This window comes from Numida meleagris, chromosome 8, assembly GCF_002078875.1.
Source record: "Numida meleagris isolate 19003 breed g44 Domestic line chromosome 8, NumMel1.0, whole genome shotgun sequence".
In the NCBI taxonomy this organism is placed as follows: Eukaryota; Metazoa; Chordata; class Aves; order Galliformes; family Numididae; genus Numida; species Numida meleagris.
In genome coordinates this window covers 4753406-4759535 of record NC_034416.1, presented here as the reverse complement: position 1 = coordinate 4759535, position 6130 = coordinate 4753406, and the positions used below count along the sequence as shown (strand labels likewise).

Genomic DNA, 6130 nt, shown 5'->3' with positions numbered 1-6130 from the left:
CACTAATGCATTTTTATTGCCTTACGTTTGCTGATCATTTTATAGATTACTCCAGATGAACTGGAGGAATATTGCAGCAGGTATCCACAGCGTGCTCTGGAGCAAAAAAAAAAAAGGGATGTTTTTATGCTGAAAGGTTCAGGTGTCAGACTGGAGTTACAGGGGCCTAAACTCAACGACTTCTCAAATAAAGACTTGGCTTTCCTGTAAAATAATACCAGCCACTCAAGGAGCAAATTGCCGGAAACGCAGCAACTGACAGAGCAATATCACAGTGCAGGAAGCATTAGCAGAAGGCTGCCTTGTGACCAGCACTGCACGCCTTCCCAGAGGGAAGGGAAGAGCTGATCTCCAAATGGGGAGAGAGAAGGGAGGCAGAAAGGCAAATAACGACTCTGTTGAGCCATCTACCTCCTCAGAAGCATGTCTCTTGCTCGAGGAAATTCTGTATTGTGCACGGACTGGATCCAATGGGATTTAGCTTGGAATTGAAAGGCAGGAAAGGATTTTGATAGATGGACATTGTAAAATATTAGCAGTAGTAAGAGCATTTTTTGTTGTCAGTTTAAAGCTCACAGCTTCTTTACGTAACTAAATACATGGCTCCATTATTCGTATTTTTACAGCTAGATAAATATTTTAATTCCCGTTTACTGCCAGTAGCATTAACTAACTGCTTTCTCTAATCCTTTTATAAATCTCACTTGTAATACGTTCTATCTGATGTAAATTCTGAGCTCTCCAGTGGTACTCCCAGTGGTTTGGGCTCCGGCTGCAGGCAGAGCCATCCCACTGCTGCTCATCTCAGGTCCCCCTCCAGGTGACAATGTAGCCCAAATCTGCAACAAGGGTTTAGCAGTGGCAGAACTATTGCCAAGGACAGGCAACAAACAGTCTGCAGAGACATCTCTGACTACACCCAGACTGAACACACAGCTCTTAGAAAGGTTTTTCGACAGCTGCAAGGGCATGAAATGGAGTACTAGTGCTGGCAGGTTCTTAAAGCATTTTCTATAGGAGGCATCAGTGGAATTTGAACAACTTTAAAAGAAAAGATATATGTATATATACACATTATTGAAACAAACATCTTTGTGTGCCTTTCAGCAAGGGTGCCTACAGTTCCAGTTGGGGATAATAGCAATAGGAAACACCTGGGGTTACATTTACATTTTACAGCCCAGGACTGCAAGGACAAAACCATGTCTCTAATCTATTACAGCACAGGGAACTGAAGAGCTGCAGTACTTTTCACAGTGTGCTCAAATCATACCGAATAATGAAAAGCTGCAACTTTGTGCAAGGAGCTACATCTGCCAGAATTGGGATAATTGGTTCCCTCTGCCTCCAGATTGAGGCAATTGCTCTGTAGCATTCAAGGGAAGACTTATGGCATTATAAAACCAATACGTTCTGCAACAGGCACAGAGCACCTGAAAGGAGTTGAAGCCTCAGAGCTCCAAACAGCACCAGGTTGTTCTCAGGAGCAGCAGGTTTCCATAAAAGCCTTCAGCAGGAATGTTCTTGACCTCCTCTACTTTCGGGGGTTGTTTGTGTCCCTCTGCAGGCACAAGCTGAAGTCTGCTCTTAGAATACTATTTTCATTTCTATCACCTTTTCTGCTCCCAAGTTTCTCTTTCTCTAGATATCCAAGCCCACAGAGATCCTAGACGAACAGTGGAAGTCCTCTGGCTTTTCATAACCTACCCAGAATGTCACATAACACTCACATAAGACTGTCAGCAGCTGCCACAGCATTTAATTTTTTGCCTTCAGCTCGCTCTTCTGCAGCTGAAAAGGTTTGCAGAAGTCATCATTTTGGTTGCAAAGTCCCTCTAAGCCCAGGAGAGCATTAGTCTCATGATCAAAACCTCTGTTCACCGCATCTGGAAGAAACAGTACTTGCAAGTCATTTCCGTGGGAAATCCCCTGCAGGCTCGAGGCATAAATTCATGGTATCTCAGCTCTCCTGAGAAAGGGATGAGGGGCTGAGAAAGAATGTCACAAGCACCTGCAGCTTTTACCTACACAAAAAGAAGTGCATGAGCTTTCCTTGCAGTTTTTACTTCAGACATTACAACACCTGGCTCTTTGTGTTACTGAATACAGCACTGCTGAAGTGTTTTGAAGCAAAGTGGCTGAGCATTTGTAATAGGATGGTTTTAAAATGTGTTGCCCTAAGTTTAGATTTATGCCTTTTAGATGGTTTGAGTCAGATGGATCCAACTCTGGGGTTTCCCCTGCGAGGTCAGCAAGCACAACTGCTGTGTAATCCTGCAGCCAGGTGCCTTGAGGGACGCTGGTGCTGCTGGAAGTGTCCCTCCAGCACCAGTAGCCTGTGGATAAGAGATGGAGTGAATACTAAAAAAAAACCTGAAAAAAACAAAACTCAATTAGCAAAGCATTGGCAATGCCTGTCGGGAACAGCATATTCATCTTTAACATAACTGCCTCTAAAGACGAAATATTTCAGTTACATCAGAAAAAAAAAGAAACTATGAGAATTTTCCGTCACACTTGAATGCTTCACTTAGCAGACTGATGATTCAAAAATAATTGCCTGGTCCAGCATTTTGTACAACATTAAATACAGCGCTGGATCTATTGATCCTTTACACCAACAGCTCTTTGAACCTAAAGCGAGTGCCTCCCTGCGCCTGCTTGCTTCTTGCATTTCAAATGGGAGGGAGGGAAAACCATTTAGAGATCAGATTCTGCCAGGGGGACTGCCTCTCTGTGCACTTTTTTGTTCTTCACCATGATAAGCATCTGACTCGAGTGGGGTTTCTTGCATCATTTCACTCACTGGTGGTGGCTGCAGAACCTCAGCACCTGGGAAGAATTCCTACGAAGTTGCACTCGATCTGCCCCATGGTGAAATCCTGGTATTTCGAATGTTTGAGCAGGGATGTATGCTTCCAAGGGTAGATTTTTGATGTATTAGGACCTGAAAGGAAAAGATGAAAGTAAAAGTGACCTCTGAAAGCTTTGATTTTCCAGGTGAAATTTCCATTGCAAATCACAGAAGGGAAAAATGGTTGGACTTAGAAATCTGATTTGGAGTTAATTAAAAGCATTTTCAAATAAACACAGTGAGAAATAAGCAAATTTATGCAAACTACTTCAAAATTCTCTGGCAAGAAACTGAGAAGGGTAACCTGCCTGTAACAACACTGCAAGAGAGCCGTGTATTGATTGCAGTAATGGGGAACAACATGCAGTTGTACAGCGAATGTCTGATAAAGGACTTATAATCCAGTCAGATTATGTTCCTGCTTTAGTTTTTATCCACCTCTGAATTTGGAATATCAATCTCACTGGAAGAAAATTAAAGGATTTCAGACACGCAGTTTGAGTCACAGAAATAATGAGATAAAATGAAACAGCACATTAAATCAGTGGGAAAGTTGCCTTTGAAGGATTTGACATCAAATAAAAAATTGGACTCCCCTGTGAACCCCATGGGTTGGAGAGGTCTCAACCAGAGCTGCTACCTTTCTCTGACAACCTGGCTCCAGCAGGGCCAGGAGCTGACACTGGGTCCTGGATCTGACACTAGGTCTTCCACAAAAATATCTTGTTTTCTTCTCCTTATGCCTCTACTCTGGCACTGCTGCTCCTGCTCAGCCCCCACCCACCAATGCACATTGGCTCACCTTGACCTGGCCGTATATATGCACCAGAGGCTCAGTTATCATCTGCAGCTCTCAGTGACACTGATGGCATTGAATCTACGTCCAGGATGTCCCTTACAGACAGGATGAGTCACTTGGCCTCTGCTGCAATGGCTCCTTCAGAATAACCATGGAGGAATTTAATGTCACAGACCAAAATCAAGAAATCTTTGAATACATGAAACTCAGGGGCAAGGTGGAGGTCGGAGAATGACACTGCTGGGAAGAAAATCATTTTGCACAAGGAACTGTCAGCAATACCCGTTCCACAGCCCCCCACTCCTTCTCGATAACAACAGCATAACATCAGCTTCTGGGCATTCCTCCATGGGATGAGAAAGCTGTGAAAGCCTGTGCATCACACGAGAAAAATATGTTTTTAACACAGTGTGCTAATCACATCCATCCCCTCTGCCCCGAGCATTCCAGAGAGGTGGTAAGCTTGGGGGTCCTTTCCTAAATTCTCCAGTACAGACTCATCCTCAGCCCTTTGGGTGGTGGGAACCCACCTAGAAACCCTTCCAGTGGTGGATTCCAACAGCCTTTATGAGCAGCCCACCCCTGCAGCCCTTCTGCACCTGCCCCCAGCCACGCTCTGTGGAGAGGACAGTAGGGTTGCCCAAAGCACACAAGACCAGGAAAGCCTTCTTCAACACCAGTACATGGCCTGGGACGTCCTCTTCAGCTTCTCCCAACACTCTGGTGATCAAGAGGAAGGAACACCGCAATGATAAAACACTCTCACCATGACAGTGATTGGGCTGCACACTCTGCAAGAGCTGCACAGTGCCCCAGAGGCAGCAGGTGCCATAGCCCCTGCAAAAAGTAATAATGAAAATTCACTCTTCGCAATAACCTGACAGAAAGCGAGGAGACTTTTCAATATAAGTAACAGAACCCCTAGGTTAAGGGAGATTAACAGCAAAGAGGTTTATTAAGCGTGAATCATTTCCTACTTATTGTCCACAAACGCATTAGAGTGTGCTTTTCTTTTCTTTTTCGTAAGCCAAATGTGTAATTGGCATTATTAGTTTCCTCCTCCTCCTTTAGTTTTTAATTAGAGCATAGAGGGGGGAAATGCATTTTTGATATGAAGAACTGAGGAAGGAGAATAATAATTCTGACTGTTTCAATTATTCCTCCATAAGATGAGCCAGATTTTTGTCAGAGCTCAGCCTCCACAGTCGGCGCCGGATCTGAGCTGAGGCCAGAACTCCCTGTGCTCTGTGGGGCTGAGGCTCCAGAGATCTGGCCTTCGCCCCAGCACAACATGGTGTGTGCAGGGCTCCACCGCGGATTGATCCCAGCACTGGGGCCAGACCCTTCAAACCATTGGCCTCATTTGGAAATTGGCTTTCTAGGAAAAGACAATTTCCCATCAGCGAAGTGCTGCCTTGGGTTCACTGTTCCTTTCTTTGCAACTTCTTACTGCTATGGATGCCTTCATGTGCTGAATGGGACAACTGTCCTCCCCACCTGTCTGACAAATTCAAAGTTGCTGCATGATGTGGAAATGATCACTTACCCCATCGCTGTCCTGAACCTTCCTTCTGTCCCTTCCTCTCATCTCCTTTCAAAGCAGCATCTCCCCAATGGATCCCTCACTCCCTGCCCACTGTTGGTAGAATCACAGAATCATTAAGGTTGGAAAAGATCACTAAGATCACCGAGTCCAACCCAACCCCCCCCCACCATTCCCCTCAGTGCCACATCTCCACGTTTCTCAAACACCTCCAGGGACAGTGACTCCACCACATCCCTGGGCAGCCTGTGTTCTTCCTAATATCCAACCTCAGCCTCCTCTTCTCCAGACTGAACCATCCCAGCTCCCCCAGCTGCTCCCCATCAGACCTGTACAACCACTGGGTACAACCAGCCTTGACACATATACCCCATGTGTCCATCTGAGCCTTTTGCCCCAAGCTGATCTGTTCTCCCTGAAACCTGTCATAAAATTACACACCTTGGGCTGAGAGCTTTCTCTGTCTCTTTGTTTTCTTCCACATCTAGTTTAGGGGAAAGAAAGCTGAGATTAGAGCTGAGGAAGATGTAGTGACCTTTGAAAGCCCGTTCAGTTATCGTCATTCAAAAAACACTTAGGGAATGTTTTCCGCAGAAGGCACTTAAGTGTAGTTATCATTTCTGAAGTAGCAGAGATGTTTCAGGTGGTGTATATTGTTTGCAAAACGCGGTCACATGTATCTATGGAAACCACACAATACAAATACCACATCACCAGGGCTCCATCAGTTAGTTCCATTGCATTTTACCCGCATATTTACTCCAGCAATTCACATGCTTAATTCGAGCTTGGTTTCAATGATAAGCATGATTTTACAGCAAGCGTATATTTCCAAAGTGGGTGTTAAACCGACAGTCATTTCCAACCTGATCTCTGTGGCGTTTCAGAGCGAGGTGCTCAGCCGTGTTTGTGTTACATGTGGCAAATGAATTTG

The 6130-nt window shown here is 45.0% G+C and overlaps 1 long non-coding RNA gene across 1 annotated transcript; it reads right to left on the bottom strand.

Moving 5' to 3' along the window:
• LOC110403354 lies at positions 837-5679 on the bottom strand. The gene is made up of 4 exons (XR_002441627.1): positions 5638-5679; positions 5200-5289; positions 2807-2947; positions 837-2336 (listed from the first exon to the last, which is right to left on the bottom strand). It is a non-coding gene; the product is annotated as an uncharacterized LOC110403354 (long non-coding RNA).